Source organism: Dermochelys coriacea, chromosome 1, assembly GCF_009764565.3.
Source record: "Dermochelys coriacea isolate rDerCor1 chromosome 1, rDerCor1.pri.v4, whole genome shotgun sequence".
NCBI classification, from domain to species: Eukaryota; Metazoa; Chordata; order Testudines; family Dermochelyidae; genus Dermochelys; species Dermochelys coriacea.
The window spans coordinates 48,874,762-48,894,294 of NC_050068.2; the positions used below are offsets into that span (position 1 = coordinate 48,874,762).

Here is a 19,533-nt window from a genome sequence, read left to right on the forward strand (position 1 = left end):
CTAAAATATAATCCACGTGACAGAACAGGCTCAATTTCCTCAGCAACAATCCAGTTCTCTTACCACGATAAACAACTCCAGCATTGATGTCAGGAAGCAGATTATTGCCTTCAAATATGGGGCACCTGCTTTTATTATTCCTAAAACAGCTTTTAGTAGGAGATCATTTCATAGGAAATAAATATTACAAGCTATAATTTTTATTTAAAATATGTCATTTGTTTTACAGGCCTACAGTTATTGAAAGTTTTTCTTCTCCTTCAGAGGACAACACTGATGAGCTGACCATCAAATCCCAGAACAGCAGAAATAATAAGACATTCAGTAAATAATGCTGCCATTATTTGAGAGTGTGTTGAGCTCATAATATGCAATTCAGCTCAGACTGAAAGATACAAAGCGTTTGACATGAGTAGCAGCAGAAAAAAAATCTAAAAATGGTTCAGCACAAAAGAGAATTAAAATGTCACAGGAATTTTTTTTCTTCAAAAATGGAGCAGCTTATGAATGGATCATTCTTCCTTGAACAGACAGAACCCTGTGCACTAGCTGTGCAAATGCAATGCAGGCCTGTTTCCCCTTTTGTTCAATTCATTTGCACTCAGAATTCTTTCACTGATGAAGTCGGGACTGTAAGCTACTGACAGGCAGGGAGGAAAAATCCTTTTCTAAGAGAACAGTCTGCTTCCCATTTGGAAAAAGAGAGGAATGGCCTTAAATAACTCATGGATGAATAAAAAGCACAAAATGCAAAGATACTATATTCTTAAGTGCTTGGCTAACATTCACATGACATTTTAACTGTCACCATTTACCAGAACTTCATTTATTCTGGGCAGAAGAAAGAAGACAGTTTTGGACTTTGACATGAAACACAGAGTGAAGAATGGCTCCATCAGAGGGGATGACTCACAACTAGAGTTACTAGATGCATGATACAATTAATCAGTCAGTGATGTGGAATATAGGCTAATGGCTCTGCTTTTTGCCCGGTTATGTATTTTCACTGTAGTACAAGCTTAAAGTGGTCTCTTCCTTATTTATATGGGGCCTGATTTTGCCACTCTTAATTTTTCACAGAGGGCCTGACCCAAAGCCCACTGAATATAATGGGAAAAATCCTTTTGACTTCAATGAACTGTTGATCAGGCCCACAGCAATACTACATAAGGGTGGTAGAATTAGACTTAGATTTTTCTAAAACTGCCAAAGACCCCAGGCAGGTTTTGTAAACATAAAACCAGCCATAAAGAGATTTTGAAAACAGGGACTGATGCTCTCATATCAGCTGTGGCCAAACACTGGCCTTGGATTTCAAATTATTTCCCTTCTAAAAGTATTTTTAGGAAGAGAAAAACATTATCTTTGAAGTTACAGATGATTAGATATTCAGCTGTTACCGTCAGTTGCCATTTAAAAAACAACAACAAACCAACATGCTGTTCCCCAAAACACTCAGGTTTGCCAAATACATTATAAACAAGCCATCGTCTGCCACTAGATGAGTCCTGTTCTCTTGTGTCTCCCACTTTCCTACCTACTGGAAGTCCAGAAAAAACTTAGGGCTAGTTCCACAAAAGGATTTAGGTGCTAAACTGCCACTTTAGGTACCTATATCCAAAATTTACATCCTCAAAAACTGCAGCTCTGATTCTGGCTAACCCTGTAGTCGCCTAAATTTCTGCTGGTTTGCATGGGCAAAGACATCTAAGTCCTGACAACATCAAACCGTTCAGTGCCTAGGCCCCAGCAGGATCCTCCAACAAGGTGTTTTCCTGCCTATCTTGCCTGCAGGGTCTCATCGGGAAGGCATGCTTAGAGGTGGCCTACCAGATCAGGCGCTGCACAAAGCACAGCCTTGTTGTTCATATTCACTGGAGTAGGGACTGGAACGTGGGCTTCCCAGGTTAGTGCCCTAACCACTGGGGTATAAAGTCATTTTCACTCTCCAGCCCAATTAATATTGAAATATTTCATTCACAGTGGAACAGCTTCAACAGGAGAGGTTGAGAAAGCCCCACCTCAAAATACCCACTAACCCAGTGGTTTGGGCACTCACTGGGAGTCCCGGATTCAAGTCTCTGCTCCAAATCAAGCAGAGGGGATATGACCAAGGCCTCCCACTTAGCAGGTGAGTGTTCTAACTACTGGACTATTGGGAGTGGGGAACCGCTTCCTTGTCCTAATTTTTTTCTGAAAAAGACTAAACTGATTTAGGTGCCTAGCTCCAGGAAAGAGTTCAAGGCTGTGAATCCAGAATAGAGGATTCACAGCCTTGAACTCTTTCCTGGAGCTAGGCACCTAGTTTCTTTTGAGGGGTGGGCATAGGCACCTATTGGCTAGTTTTGGCAACTTCCTGCTCGGCTTCCTGGCTTTAGTGAATCCCATTCTTAGGTGCCTGACTCTCCCCAGGCATTGTACAGCGTGGGTGAGTACCTAAGTCAGGGAAGTGGGTTCTATTAAGTGGCAGGACACCTAAACATCAGGCGTTGCGATGCTAAGTTCCCTTTGTGGATCTAGCCCTAAATGTTCATCTTCGGCTATTTAAAGATGTAACTGTTCTATGTCCCTTCACAACAACTTTCTACAAAGGAAGCTCCATGGATTCCTGACAGCTTGTATGTGATCTGAATTTATAAAGCAGTTTTTCTTTTCCTTCCTCAAGAAGAATCTGGACTGAAATACTTTGAAAGGGTTCTTGTTAATTACATGATCTTTAGGAGATACAAATACTCTAATTATTCAAAAAGTCTTGGAACCAGAGGTACACCCTGATCTCGCTTTAAGTGAAACAGAGTTTTGCCCTTTACTTCAATGGAAGGAGGATTGGGCTGCTGCTGACTTTAGCTAACGTGAATTCAGTCAACTCAGACTCCGAGTGTACACGAAAGTAACGAGAGACTTTTTCACTAACCAATATCACTCTGTAACAGAATTTACTACTGAATTTATTCAATAACATTTGGAAGCTCATGAAGACAAGTTGCATTGGATTTTGAAAACTTCCCCCAAAAGATTTAAACATTTAAAAGTTACTTTATGGTAAGAGACATTTCCTTTTCTTGCTGAAATATTAATGTTTAAATTCTGAGACCTTTGGGGCAGGGACTCTCTGTAGCCTGTGTCTTCTATAGCATTGTCTTCTATAAACAACAACATCATCACAAGAATGTGAAAAAAGAACAGGTCTCCCTGAGGAACATTGCTTATAGCATTTGTCCTAAAAGGCAGAGATAGAACACAAACCTTTGTTTTTTGTTCACCCTGGATTATATATGCTGTACCAGAGCAAGTGCTGCAGGCCTGGGTGGTAGTAGAGATTGATTGCTAAGGCAAGGGAGATCTGGGAGATTAAAAACTCCCTTGCCTTAAAGGGCCAAGCCCCAGAGCTACCTGGGCTGGTGGCACCTGCTCTTAAAGGGACCAGCTTGCTCTGGTAAAAATGCTTTCTGATAATTAAACTGCTGGAAACTGTCTCTTACTTCATAAAGAAAAGGAGTACTTGTGGCACCTTAGCGACTAACAAATTTATTTGAGCATAAGCTTTTGTGAGCTACAGCTCACTTACTCCATATTTCATTTCGCTATTAAGTTATCTACAATAGAAAGAGAAAAACCCAGTAAAGGGTTCCATCCTGCAAGGTGCTTAGGACCTTCCAAGAGTTCCTGAGTGCTCTCAATCCCATTGGCTTCAATGGAAGCTGAGGCTTAGCACCTTGCAGGATCAGGCAAGTCTTTAGAACAGAAGGGCTTTGTACTTTTGCAGACCTGGAACTTTCAGTAAGGCACCAAAGCTCAGTGTCAGTGTGCATCCGGGCCTACTTATAATGTGCATCCTTGGCACCTTTCCCAACCACATGTTGTATTCCACGTCTGTATCTGCAAAGGAACTAATTAATGTGCTTTTTTCTTAAGAAAAAAAAGCAAAAAAAAAAAGAAGCCAAGATTTTCAAACCTGGGTGTTGGCAGATAGTAAAAGTCCCTGGATTTTTTTTTTTTAGAGGTGATAAGCATTCAAAACTCTCAGTAACTTCATTGGGAATTGTGGGTGCTCAGGATCTCTGTACATCAGCTCTCTTATTTAGATACTTAATGGGGTTTTAGATTTAGAACATTCAGTTCCCACATTTGAACATTTTAACCAATATTTTCTTAAGTGGCAGCAGTCCCATTGGAATTAGGCATTCCTTGCATATGACTTTACTTTGGAGTAGGGCTGTCAACTAAATCGTAGTACACACATGCGATTAACTCAAAAAAATTAATCGCGATTAATCGCAGTTTTAATCGCACTTTTAAACAATAGAATACCAATTGAAATTTATTAAATATTTTGGATGTTTTTCTGAGTTTTCATCTACAAGGTATTCTGTGTTGTAATTGAAATCAAAGTGTATATTTTTTATTACAAATATTTGCACTATAAAAATGATAAAAGAAATAGTATTTTTCAATTCATCTTATACAAGTACTATAATGCAATTTTTGTTGTGAAAGTGCAATTTACAAATGCAGATTTTTTTTGTTACATAACAGCATTCAAAAACAAAATACTGTAAAACTTCAGAGCCTACAAGTCCACTCAGTCCTACTTCTTGTTCAGCCAATCGCTAAGACAAACAATTTTGTTTACATTTACAGGAGATAATGCTGCCCTCTTCTTATTTACAATGTTAGCAGAAAGTGAGAACAGGCATTTTCATGGCATTTTTGTAGCTGGCATTGCAAGGTCTTTATGTGCCAAATATGCTAAACATTCGTATGCCCCTTTATGCTACAGACACCATTCCAGAGGTCATGCTTCCATGCTGATGACACTCGTTAAAAAAATGCAATAATTACATTTGTGACTGAACTCCTTGGGGGAGAATTGTATGTTCCCTGCTCTGTTTTACCCACATTCTGCCACATATTTCATGTTATAGCAGTCTCGGATGATGACCCAGCACTTGTTGGTCATTTTAAGAACACTTTCACTTCAGATTTCACAAAACGCAAAGAAGGTACCAATGTGAGATTTCTAAAAGATAGCTACAGCACTCGACCCAAGGTTTCGGAATCTGAAGTGCCTTCCAAAATCTGAGAGGGACGAGCTGTGAAGCATGCTTTCAGAAGTCTTTAAAGAGCAACACTCCGATGTGGAAACTACAGAACCCAAATCACCAAAAAGGAAAATCAACCTTCTGCTGGTGGCATCTGACTCAGATCATGAAAATGAACATGTGTCGGTATGCACTGCTTTGGATTATTATCGAGCAGAACCCATCATCAGCATGGACACATGTCCCTGGAATGGTGGTTGAAGCATGAAGGGACATATGAATCTTTAGCACATCTGGCACGTAAATATCATGCGACCCTGGCTACAACAATGCCACAAGAACTCCTGTTCCCACTTTCAGGTGACATTGTAAACAAGAAGCGGGCAGCATTGGCTCCTGCAAATGTAAACAAACTTGTTTGTCACAGGGACAGTCTGAACAAGAAGTAGGACTGAGTGGACTGAGCAGGCTCTGAAGTTTTACATTAATTTTCAAATGCCTTTTTTTGTACATAATTCTACATTTGTAAGTTAACTTTCATGATAAAGAGATTGCACTGCAGTACTTGTATTACCTGAATTGAAAAATACTATTTTTTTAATACAGTGCAAATACTTGTAATAAATAAATATAAAGTGAGCACTGTACACTTTGTATTCTGTGTTGTAATTGAAATCAATATATTTTAAAATGTAGAAAATATCAAAAAATATTTAAATAAATGGTATTCTAGTATTGTTTAAGGTTTCAGAGTAGCAGCCGTGTTAGTCTGTATTCGCAAAAAGAAAAGGAGTACTGGTGGCACCTTAGAGACTAACAAATTTATTAGAGCATAAGCTTTCGTGAGCTACAGCTCACTTCATCGGATGCATTTATGAAGTGAGCTGTAGCTCACGAAAGCTTATGCTCTAATAAATTTGTTAGTCTCTAAGGTGCCACCAGTACTCCTTTTCTTTTTAGTATTGTTTAACTGTGTGATTAATCGCTTGACAGCCCTACTTTGGAGTCTCAAATTTCATGCCTAAATTCAGCCTTTTTTTTAGGTCCTGTGATTTTCACTTTGAAGTTTGCTGAAGTGAATTTCTAGTGTAACCTCTTCCTTGTTGGCTTCCATCTCCCATCTCTTACCACCCCCATACATCCAAAATCCAGCTGTCAAGATTAGCTCTTCTTTTTCCTCCTCTCTGGCCTTGTCTCTCCCTTCTTGAAGCTCTGCCCTCCTTGCTTCCTAAAACCCGTCTAGCTCCCTACATCATACCCATGTTTCTCTTTTTTTCTGACCATTCCAGACTTTTGTCATATATCTGCAATGGCTTCCCAAGAAAAGCATCAAGCTGCCAAGTTCTCCTTGAAAAGACTCCTAAAAATCTCATCTATTCCATGAAGTGTTTCAGCTATAATGGCCAGTCAACATTCTGCATTTGTTAATTGCTGCACTCGTGTCTCTAGAAGCTCACAGACTGATGAAAAGATGGGTTTCAACCTGGTTTCATCCCCAGGAGACAGCTTGCGTAAGTCAACATTAATCTGATTTTAATAAAGCTACTTTGACTTTCACCAGCTGAAGATCTGGCCCAAAGCGTAAGGTGATGAGTCATAGAATCATAGAATCATAGAATATCAGGGTTGGAAGGGACCCCAGAAGGTCATCTAGTCCAACCCCCTGCTCAAAGCAGGACCAAGTCCCAGTTAAATCATCCTAGCCAGGGCTTTGTCAAGCCTGACCTTAAAAACCTCTAAGGAAGGAGATTCTACCACCTCCCTAGGTAACGCATTCCAGTGTTTCACCACCCTCTTAGTGAAAAAGTTTTTCCTAATATCCAATCTAAACCTCCCCCATTGCAACTTGAGACCATTACTCCTCGTTCTGTCATCTGCTACCATTGAGAACAGTCTAGAGCCATCCTCTTTGAAACCCCCTTTCAGGTAGTTGAAAGCAGCTATCAAATCCCCCCTCATTCTTCTCTTCTGCAGACTAAACAATCCCAGCTCCCTCAGCCTCTCCTCATAAGTCATGTGCTCTAGACCCCTAATCATTTTTGTTGCCCTTCGCTGTACTCTTTCCAATTTATCCACATCCTTCTTGTAGTGTGGGGCCCAAAACTGGACACAGTACTCCAGATGAGGCCTCACCAGTGTCGAATAGAGGGGAACGATCACGTCCCTCGATCTGCTCGCTATGCCCCTACTTATACATCCCAAAATGCCATTGGCCTTCTTGGCAACAAGGGCACACTGCTGACTCATATCCAGCTTCTCGTCCACTGTCACCCCTAGGTCCTTTTCCGCAGAACTGCTGCCGAGCCATTCGGTCCCTAGTCTGTAGCGGTGCATTGGATTCTTCCATCCTAAGTGCAGGACCCTGCACTTATCCTTATTGAACCTCATTAGATTTCTTTTGGCCCAATCCTCCAATTTGTCTAGGTCCTTCTGTATCCTATCCCTCCCCTCCAGCGTATCTACCACTCCTCCCAGTTTAGTATCATCCGCAAATTTGCTGAGAGTGCAATCCACACCATCCTCCAGATCATTTATGAAGATATTGAACAAAACGGGCCCCAGGACCGACCCCTGGGGCACTCCACTTGACACCGGCTGCCAACTAGATATGGAGCCATTGATCACTACCCGTTGAGCCCGACAATCTAGCCAGCTAGTCACTCTAGTCACTCCTGTGCTAGGCTCCAGCCAATCCACAAGCCTGGAAATAGTCACGTGCCTCCCAGATCAAGGCATACAAGCTCCACAGGAGGAACAGCAGTTCAGTCTGCTCAGTGTCACTACAGGGCTTGGAACTCTCTCCTGCCTGACTGTGGCAACAGTCTCTCTGGGTCTTAACCTGCTCCAGCTCTGCTCTCAGTCCTGCTTCAGCCTCACTCCAACCCTGCCCTGGACACCTTATTCCTGCTCTGACAACTAAGCCTGACTGCTCCAGCTACAAACACTAGGCCTGACCATCTCCATCCCACTTTCTGCCATTAAGTGCATATGTAGATCATGGGGGTCAGGGGGTAGAAGGAAAGTTGCTGGAGGCCTGGAGAGAAACCCTGGGATTCAGCAGAGACCACAAGTTCAACAGAGTTGACAATTCTGGTATGTAAAGAGGGACAGACAAGTGCAACCTAACTGCACCATTCTCCAAGCTCCCCCATGTTTTGGACAGTAAAAGCAGCACCAAGGAGACTTCCTGCCTTTGAGGGGAGAATGCAACATTCTATTGCAAGGATAACCTCACTGAAAAAGGAAGAGAGACACACAGAAGAAATCAACAGGTCCTGGGGTAAATTCAAGCATCCCCACTTGTGTCACCCCTCCTAACTCAAACTCCTTCAAACTCCTAAGCCACTCTCTAATAGTGATTTAGAATTGGACATAACAAATTAAATAAAACAAAAAGTAGCATGTTTCTGTAAATTCGAAATATACTATGGAGCCAAAAAATCATACATCTTTTGGGACAATGGTGCTCAGTGTGATAAGAGTCCTATACAGATCTTCCTCCCACAGAATGTTCCACTGAAACTGAGAGCAGCTAGCCCTAAAGGTATGTAATTTCTAGCTCTTTAAATTAGGACTAATGGACTTTTTATGATTTATTCAGAGGTGAAAGTAAGCTGGTACGCCCCAGTACGGCATACCGGCAAGAGCTGGTGCGCCATACTGGGGTGGATCGGTTTCCCCAGGTGCAATTTAAAAGGCCTGCGGCTCCCAGCAGCGGGAGCCCTTTAAACTGCTGCCAGAGCCCCACTGCTGGAGCCCTGGGGTGGCGGCGGCAGGGCTGGGGCGGCGATTTAAAGGGCCCAGGGTGGTAGTGACGGCCGAGCCCTGGGCCCTATAAATTGTCCCTGGAGTCCCGCCACCGCTTCCCCAGGGCTCCAACAGGCTCCGGGGACGATTTAAAGGGCCCAGGGCAGTAGTGGAGGCCGGAGCCGTGCTGCCGGAGCCCTGGGGAAGCAGTGGCGGGGATCTGGGGACTATTTAAAGGGCCCAGGGCTCTGGCTGCCACTACCACCCCGGGCCCCTTAAATTGCTGCCAGAGCCCCCGGCTGCTGCTGTTACCCCAGGGAGGGGGAAGGAGGCCCTTGCCGGTACAGGGTGGGCTGGGGCTGGCTCTGACTTCCCCTAGCCCTGCCCCTTCGACCTGAGGCCCCGCCTCTTCCAGGGGCCAAGCTGGCCCCAGCTCAGCCCCGTACCGGTATGTCACTAGACTTACTTTCACCCCTGGATTTATTTCTTATTTTATTTAATTATAGAAGAAGATACAAGTAAGTTACAGGACTGAATCCTTTTTTCGCAGAGGGCTTAAACAGAGTGGATGGCAAAATGCGATTTATTTCAAACAGTCAGTCTCTACACTGGGCATATGATGATGATTTTGACATACTGAACTGCACATACGTAAAACTAAGCTTTTCCCCATTTAGTATACTGAAGGACTGGGAAGGAGTAAGTTTAATTCATGCGCGTGTGTGTGTTAATTAACGTCCATATAGTTTGAAACGTCATTCCATGACTTTCTTCCCCAAGTAGACTGAACCAGCCCAATCCCAGTAAAAGATCTGAAATGAAAAACCAGAACATGCTTCAGGACTGAGTCATGCACATACTTTTCAACTAAGCAATAATGCTCCTAAATTCTCTGAATCATGCTGCCTCTTCTTCAGTAGTTTCAAGACAATCTAGCTCAATGTGGTTGTAAAAAGGGTAACAATGAGACTATTGTAGCATATATATTAGCGACACTGGCTATGATGATTCACTCTGCGCTCTAGGCAAATACAACTGACTTGGGATCAGAGCGGGAGAGGGAAGGGAGGAAAATGCAACAGTTCCTTTGAACAGAAATGTACCAGTCTACAAATTTGTATAAAACAAAACAATGAGGTTTCATTGAACAGGAAAGGGCCTGGAACTGCTCATATTCACCTATTTGTAGGCGTGTAAATTAGAAATGTAGCAATTGCTACACATTGTATCAGACACATGATCCATCTACTCCAGTATCCTGTCTCTAACAATGATCATTACCAGTTGCTTCAGAGAAAGGTGCAAACACACACCACAACGGACATTTATAGAACAACCTGCCCATAGGAGAAGTTTCTGTCTACCCCTTTTAGTTACTAGCTGGCCTATGCTCTATGGCATGAGGATTTATATCCCTTCTAAAAATTGTTTTATATTATCTGATGTAACTATGGATGCCTTCTTCGTTAGCTGCATAAATGCCTATGTGAATCTAAAAATCTAAGAACTAATATTACACAACTGAAGTAAGATAAAAGACTTACTGCAGCAAGATGCTATCAACAACTTTCAGATATTAGATGTAGAGCCAAACTTAACCCCTTCTGCCCCCAAAAGAACTAAGGATCTATTGCCCAGAATGGAAAATGATATCTCTCTGCAACATAAAGCTGCAGGGTTTTTTAATTATCATTTATGGTTCTCCGGGTACAAATACTAAACTTCATTTGCAAGGATTTATGTATAAATAAGGATGAAATTAGCCTGAGCTTATTAGACTACAACATTAAAGTGTCTCTTGGTAACAAAAATGACAGTTTCTCTTAATTAATGAATTGTGTGCAATTTCTAATTTTACTTCTATTCTATATAATTTTATATGCCCCTATGATTTATAACTTTAAATTTTAATCTTAAAATAAAAAAATTAATTATCAGAATTATTCACTTATTCAGCATATACATTTCACTTCTTGGACCATATGTTCCTTTTAATAATGGTGGTTCAAAGGATAACAGTAGTGTGAATTTCAAAATTTAAAATCTTCATAATGACTCACCGAGATAGAACAGATAACTGCTACTATACACATCATAACTTTTTTCAAAGTAAAAATGTCTTACATTAGTCGGTCAGACCACAAGTACAATCCTGGCTCTGTTAAAGTCATTGGCAAAACCGTTGAGTTCAATAAGGCCAAGATTTCATCCCCTGTTTTAATCTGAATCTAACAGCAAAACTAAAGACTGACACTCGATATATGTTCATAGATTCCAATGCCAAAAGGGACCATTGTGATCATCTAATCTGATCTCCTGAACAGCAGATAGGCCATAGAATTTTAATTTCCACATCAAGCCTATAACATCTGGGTGAGATAGAAAATAATTCGCAGACTGTCTACAAGATATGCTCTATCTTGGATATTTTTTGGCAATTTGTCAATTCTAACTATTCACATTACTATATGTGGTGCAGGTAGTGACACCAGTTAAGGTTTCTCAACACTTCGTACTGTTTGGCCTTATTATCAATTGCTTATAATTTTGGGTGGAATTCCATGTCCGATATCTGCTGCAGACTGAATCTTTTTGAGAAAGTTTCAGCTAAAGTGGTTCAACCATTTCTGAGAACACATTTAGGTAACAATGTTTTGCTGTGTTAAAAAAATTCTTACAATCGTTTCATTGAGAAGTTCTATTGCCTCCATCTTTTGGAGATGGGACTGGGGCTAGAGGGGCTGAGCAGAACTTTTGCCATAAGTCCTCCTCCCACTAACTGAGGTCTGCTGTGGGTATGTCTATATTGCACTGAAAACCCAGGCTCAGACTCAAGTTTATATCCACCCTTCCCGCCCCCCAACCGTCCACACATAAGTCTTTCTGACTCAGATCAGCAAGCCTTAAGGACCCAGGCCTGTGGACCTACCCATGGGGCTGAGCTCAAGTCTCACTGTGGCTCAGTTCCAAGCCCTGTCATTTTGCAGTGTGGGTACAGCACAAGCTATAAACCTGAGTAAGAAGGTCTTGTCAGTGCAGTGTGGATGCATTAGCATGGCTGTCAGAACTGGGTCCAGCAATTGTAATCCCAGGTTTACAATGCAGTGGAGATGCAGAAGCACAGGCTTGGAAACACCAACTCCACAAGCGCTAGTTCCACAGACACGGGTTTGCAATGCACTGTTGACACAAAGTGTGGTGTCTGAGAGGAACTGAGAGCAGGGAGACTGTCTCTCCCATGCTTTCAATGCTCCTGCTGCAGGCAACCAGACCGTCAGGAGGAGGAGAAAGTGGCCAGACTGGAATACAGAAGGTGACAGGATGGGTGGGTGAAGGGGAAAAGAAGTTGCAGGAACCAAAGGAGGAGCAGAGAGGGAGGCGAACATGAACTGAGGGGGTTGGGGACTGGACAGGAGCAGAAGGAGGGGGGCGAGGAGTGTGGGGGGGATTGGATAAGAGCAGAGAAGGAAGGGCCAGAGGCCAGGGTGGGAGAAGAGGGGGAGGAGGAGGACAGGATGGCGATGGGTGGTTGAATAAGAGCAGAGTGGGACAGAGAAAGGCTTGTGACAAAGGGGCAGAAGGGTCTGTCACCCCTAGAGCACACTCCCCTACAGAACTAAATTAAACCCACAAGTCTTCAGTCTTACCATTCTTCTGCTGTCAGCAAATAGCTGCTAAACCTACTGGCAAAGTGTGTCTCATCCTCCCTCTAGTGACTGGGCCACATAGATGACAATACCCTAACATTGCTACCAGTTACTCCATTAGTTCAAGTGGTGGAGGTCTATGCTGTGGATGAAAAAGTCTGAATCCCAACAGTGACCCAAACTGGGGATAAATATGGCTCTACATGATGGATTTTCTGTTTTCAATTAAAGAAAAAAAAAGAAAAAAAGAAATGACACTGAAACAACTAAGTTAAAAAATTGCTAAGGTGCGAAGTTAAGCAATGTTAGAATTAAGGTTGCCTGTAAAGCCTTAATTTGACTCCCTTGTACATATGGATTATAATACAGTCTTTAGTTACATGATAATATATTTTTTCCACAGGATCACAGCTTCATTCACTTATTCAACATTTCTTTTTATATTCAGTGTGTGACCCGAGACCTTATTTTATGCACACTATCCAAACTCTGAAGTGAATACAAAACACAGCATAGGGGGCTGAATCAAGGCTGCATAGGCAATCTTAATTCTGGCATTTCCTAATTTTTAAGCGCTTGACTTTGCAATCTTAACATTCTTTTAGCATAGTTTTTTTGAAGAATTATAATACTGTATTATATTTTGCCCGTGGCAGTTCAAGATAATGAATCCTTCCCCATGTGTCAACAATACCAATGCCACAAAAATGAAGTGCAGCCACAGAGTACAGGGAGGAGCTGGAGAAGAGCAAAACATTTTGTTAACCTTACCTAGAACGACAAGATTTCAGACAAGAAACCTGGAGTCGTTAATCCTACCCCTGTTCCCACAAAGCAGACAAACACAAGTGTATTTACATGACACTGACAATTTGTTAAAGTTTCATACCAAGCCTTACAGTGTATGACATTTTATAATCATCTGCAGAGTGTTGCACTGTAATGTTGCTTTCAAAATGTACAGTATGAGATCACTCTTATGAAGGATTTTCTTATGCCACTCCAGGTCATTGAAACCATTAGAACTACTTATGAAATAAGGTATTACTTATTGTAGGTAAAAGTATTATTACTCTTTATATTGCACTAAATCATAGAATCATAGAACCTCAGGACGTCATCTAGTCCAACCCCCTGCTCAAAGCAGGACCAATCCTCAAATAAATCATCCCGGCCAGGGCTTTGTTAAGCCTGACCTTAAAAACTTCTAAGGAAGGAGATTCCACCACCTCTCACTGCATTCCAGTGTTTCACCACCCTCCTAGTGAAAAAGTTTTTCCTAATATCCAACCTAACCCCCCCCCTGCAACTTGAGACCATTACTCCTCCATCTGTCATCTGCTACCACTGAGAACAGTCTAGATCCATCCTCTTTGGGAACCCCCTTTCAGGTAGTTGAAAGCAGCTATCAAATCCCCCCTCATTCTTCTCTTCTGCAGACTAAACAATCCCAGTTCCCTCAGCCTCTCCTCATAAGTCATGTGTTCCAGTCCCCTAATCATTTTTGTTGCCCTCCGCTGGACTCTTTCCAATTTTTCCACATCCTTCTTGTAGTGTCGGGCCCAAAACTGGACACAGTACTCCAGATGAGGCCACACCAATGTTGAATAGAGGGGAACGATCACGTCCCTCGATCTGCTGGCAGTGCCCCTACTTATACATTCCAAAATGCCATTGGCCTTCTTGGCAACAAGGGCACACTGTTGACTCATATCCAGCTTCTCATCCACTATAACCCCTAGGTCCTTTTCTGCAGAACTGCAGCCTAGCCATTCAGTCCCTAGTCTGTATAGGTGCATGGGATTCTTCCATCCTAAGTGCAGGACTCTGCACTTCTCCTTGTTGAACTCATCAGATTTCTTTTGGCCCAATCCTCTAATTTGTCTAGGGCCCTCTGTATCCTATCCCTACCCTCCAGCGTATCTACCTCTTCTCCCAGTTTAGTGTCATCTGCAAACTTGCTGAGGGTGCAATCCACACTATCCTCCAGGCAAGAATACTGTGGGAGTCCAAGGTCCAGATTCAATCTGCAGATACACGTGGACAGATTTCACTGACAGGGGTGCATGGCTGCTTGAGGGCAGAATTTGGCCCTACATTTCTAACTCTACCTATATTATCTCTGGGCATTCAATACTTTTGACTTCATATTTCCAGTGTGTGACCTTAATTTTACTCATTCTGTTTGACATATCGTTCTGTTTTTTACTTTCTATTGTGCAGTGGCTTTATTGAAAGGCTCTGAAATCATGACAATTTTCTGACTCTCCTCATTTGAGTTACTGACAGCCACCACCTTATTTACTTTAAAGAGAACATGAGTAATCATTAATGAATTCTCACACAATTATGGCATATTCAGTTTGAATAAATACTCCAGACCAAACATGCTATACCCTGTTGCTTTATGCCAAAGCATGCTTCCCCTTCAGCATGAAAAGTAACAGAGTTATATGGGAAAATAAATCATCTAAAGATTACACTTTGAAAAAGCTGACTTAATATCAGGCAGCTCATCACTACTCATGCTCTCAGGCCACAACCACAGTCTGTCTCAAGGAGTTGGTGGTGAAAACAAACCAGATATCTGGGACTTGTAAAGTATAATCTAATTTAAATGACAGTCCAGTTTGTTTGATTTCCCTGGTGGTAGAATTACTAAGTGGGTTAATTCTTGGAATAAACCATGTTGTTTATTTTAAACTAACACCTTAAAGAAAATACAAAGAAATGCTTCTGCACCAGAAATATCTTTAAAAGGTGAAGAAAAACTGCACCACGCAATGCCATGGCAGCAAGGATGTAGTAATCTAATGTGGACTTCTCCAAGCAGTAACTCAGCATCATTTGCAAAAGTGCATGTTATTAATGAGCGACGGATCAAGTATATGAAATTATTATTATTATTATTATTATTACACTACATTAGTGCCAAGGTTCATATCCTGTAATGAGAGCTCTGAGTGTTCCCTATACTGCTCTATAAATAATTTCTTGGACTATTGGAAAAATTGACCTTAAGAAACATCCTAGATCTAAAATGCTCAGTGGTTACTAATGCAAGGTCAACCTTGTTTATCATCCAAGAACTGAAAGATATGCGAGCAAGAAGTAGAGGGTATATACTCAAACAGGCCCCAGTGCAGCATACTACTTACACCTGTGTTTAAGTCCATCTTTATTCAGCAAAACACATGAGCAAAAAGTCTGAAATCAATGGCAGTAAAGCACGTGTTTAAGTGCTTTGCTGACCTGAGGCCACAGTAAGCAACCTATGACTTCCATTTTGCATCATCGTCTCCTGATTTGCTTTCAGATACTCTCTTGTTAAACTGCCTTGTGGAACTTCATTATTTAATCATCATCAATAAGGTGAAATCCTACACCAAAAGATCTCAAAATAGGACTTAAGTGGGGCACAGTCCTTGCGCAGGATTTTCACACAGCAGTGAATCTCATCCCCAGGTTTTTTTTGAAGTATGGCTAATTGGGTCCTATGATGGTGTCACTAGAAAAGGACCCAGCCATACCATCAGAGGCTCATTTACTTGCACATCTACTAATGTGATATATACCATCATGTGCCAGCAATGCCCCTCTACCATATACACTGGCCAAACCAGACAGTCTCTACGTAAAAGGATAAATGGACGCAAATCACACATCATGAATGGTAACATACAAGAGCCAGTAGAAGAACACTTCAATCTCCCTGGACACTCAATAACAGATTTTAAAAGTAGCTGTACTTCAAAAAAAACTTCACAAAACAGACTTCAAAGAGAAACCACTGAGCTACAATTCATTTGCAAATTTAACACCATCAATTTGGGCTTGAATAGTGACTGGGAGTGGCTGGCTCACTACAAAAGCAATTTTCCCTCTCTTGGTATTTACACCTCCTCATCAATTATTGGGAGTGGACTACATCCACCCTGACTAAATTGGCTTTCAACATTGGTTGTCCACTTATAAGGTAACTCCCTTCTCTTCATGTGCCAAAATATATATTTATGCCTGTATCTGTAATTTTCACTCCATGCATCTGAAGAAGTGGTTTTTTTACCCATGAAAGCTTAGGCCCAAATAAATCTGTTAGTTTTTAAGGTGCCACCGGACTCTTTGTTGTTTTTGTGGATACAGACTAACATGGCTACCCCTATGATACATAGAATGTAGACAGGAAACCTAGAAGAGTGAGAAGTGTAACAGCTAGACTTGTTTTTGTTCACTTTATTAATACAATGATTTGTACTGATATGATTGTCTCACTTCTTGAGGGCACTGCCGAAAAAGTGAGTCTGTAGGAGGGACTGAACTGAAGAGAAGGCACTTATGATAAGAACGTAAGTGATTAACCTCTCTCTCTTCTAGGTTTCTTGGATTGTCTACAGGGTGAATAGCTGGCCTGCAGTTTGGATAGTCAGCTTGGCTATTGCGACATGTCTGGCCAATAGAAGCATACGTCTCAAGATCCCTCCAGACATGTAAATATGCTCCTAATAATTGAAACCACAGAGTCTAAATGATTTTTAGGGAATATGAGGATAGGTATTTGCATGCATATAGCCTGGCATACATATACCAGCCTATTCTCACCTCTACATGTGCATATAAATTCATTATTGCTAATGAGAGTTATACTTATCCAACCAAAAGAATATATACCCTGAATCCTATACATAAAGATTGGAGGTGAGAAGTAATAAATTCCTAGTAATCCAATATGTAGATCTGACTCTCTAATAATATATGTATAAATTAGCAGTTAATTGTAATATTTAACATCAAAACATGGTACAAAAATGAATTCTCAAAGCTCACTGTGAAGATGATAAGTAGTTAAATGCTATCCCCATTTTATAGATGGGGAAAATGAGGCAGAGTGGTTAATGAATTGTCCAGTGCCACCCAGTGAGTAAACTGTAGATACAGGATTAGAATTCAAGTCCCAACCCATGATTTAAACTACTAGATATGCTGCCTCTCTATCTTTGTGCAGAACACAATGCCATCCACAGCCTCAGGAACAACTCTGACATCATAATCAAAAAGGCTGACAAAGGAGGTGCTGTCGTCATCATGAATAGGTTGGAATATGAACGAGAGGTTGCTAGGCAGCTCTCTAACACAACATTCTACAGGCCATTACCCTCTAATTCTACTAAGGGTTACCAAAAGAAACTACACCATTTGCTCAAGAAACTCCCTGAAAAAAGCACAAGAACAAATCTGCACAGACACACCCCTAGAACCCTGACCAGGGGTATTCTATCTGCTACCCAAGATCCATAAACCTGGAAATCCTGGACTCCCCATTATCTCAGGCATTGGCACCCTGACAGCAGGATTGTCTGGCTATGTAAACTCTCTCCTCAGGCCCTATGCTACCAGCACTCCTAGCTATCTTCGAGACACCACTGACTTCCTGAGGAAACTACAATCCATTGGTGATCTTCCTGAAAACTCCATCCTAGCCACTATGGATGTAGAAGCCAGTATCAGTATCCCCGATAATGAACAGTATCCCCGATAATATCATGGCAAACCTGGTGACTGAACTTTGTGACTTTGTCCTCACCCACAACTATTTCACATTTGGGGACAATGTATACCTTCAAGTCAGTGGCACTGCTATAGGTACCTGCATGGCCCCACAGTATGCCAACATTTTTATGGCTGATTTAGAACAACGCTTCCTCAGCTCTCGTCCCCTAATGCCCCTACTCTACTTGTGCTACATTGATGACATCTTCATCATCCACATCCATGGAAAAGAAGCCCTTGAGGAATTCCATGATTTCAACAATTTCCATCCCACCATCAACCTCAGCCTGGACCAGTCCACAAAAGAGATCCACTTCCTGCACACTACAGTGTTAATAAATGATGGTCACAAACACCACCTTATACCAGAAACCTACAGACAGCTATACTAACCTACGTGCCTTCAGCTTCCATCCAGACCACACCACATGATCCATTGTCTACAATCAAGCTCTAAGATACAACCACATTTCCTCCAACCCCTCAGACAGAGGCAAACACCTACAAGATCTCTATCATGCATTCCTACAACTACAGTACTCACCTGCTGAAGTGAAGAATCAGATTGACAGAGCCAGAAGAGTACCCAGAAGTCACGTACTACAGGACAGGCCCAACAAAGAAAGTAACAGAATGCCACTAGCCATCACTTTCAGCCCCCAACTAAAACCTCTCCAGCGCATCATCAAAGATTTATAACCTATTCTGAAGAACGATCCCTCACTTTCACAAATCTTGGGAAATAGGCCAGTCCTCGCTTACAGACAGCCTCCCAACCTGAAGCAAATACTCACCGGCAACCACACACCACACAACAAAAACACTAACCCAGGAACCTATCCTTGCAACAAAGCCCGTTGCCAACTCTGTCCACATATCTATTCAAGGGACACCATCATAGGACCTAATCACATCATCAGCCACACTATCAGAGGCTTGTTCACCAGCACATCTACCCATGTGATAAATGTCATCATGTGCCAGCAATGCCCTCTGCCATGTACATTGGCCAAACTGGACAGTCTCTATGCAAAAGAATAAATGGACACAAATCAGACGTCAAGAATTTTAACATTGAAAAACCAGTCGGAGAACACTTCAACCTCCCTGAACACTCAATTACAGACCTAAAAGTCGCAATTATTCAACAAAAAAATCCCTTCAGAAACAGACTCCAACGAGAAACAGCAGAATTGGAATTAATCTGCAAACTGGACACCATTAAATTAGGCTTGAATAAAGACTGGGAGTGGATGAGTCATTACACAAACTAAAAACTATTTCCCCATGCTAATTTCCCCCCTACTGTTACTCACACCTTCTTGTCAACTGTTTGAAATGGTCCATCCTGATTATCACTACAAAAGACTTTTTTTGTCCTGCTGATAATAGCCCACTTTAATCGAATGGTCTCGTTAACAGTTGGTATGGCAACCCCCATTTTTTCATGTTATCTATATATATACACAATGGAATTGCATCTTACGCAGGGGTTAGGTTCTAAAGTCAGCGCGTAAGGCTAAAATTGCATATAGTCAAAATTACCCTTG

The 19,533-nt window shown here is 41.7% G+C and overlaps 1 protein-coding gene across 7 annotated transcripts in view; it reads right to left on the minus strand.

Annotated features, from left to right (window-relative positions):
• The window catches only part of STARD13 (StAR related lipid transfer domain containing 13), a 493,680-nt gene that overhangs the window by 152,988 nt on the left and 321,159 nt on the right, over nucleotides 1-19,533 (minus strand). The window lies entirely within an intron of this gene.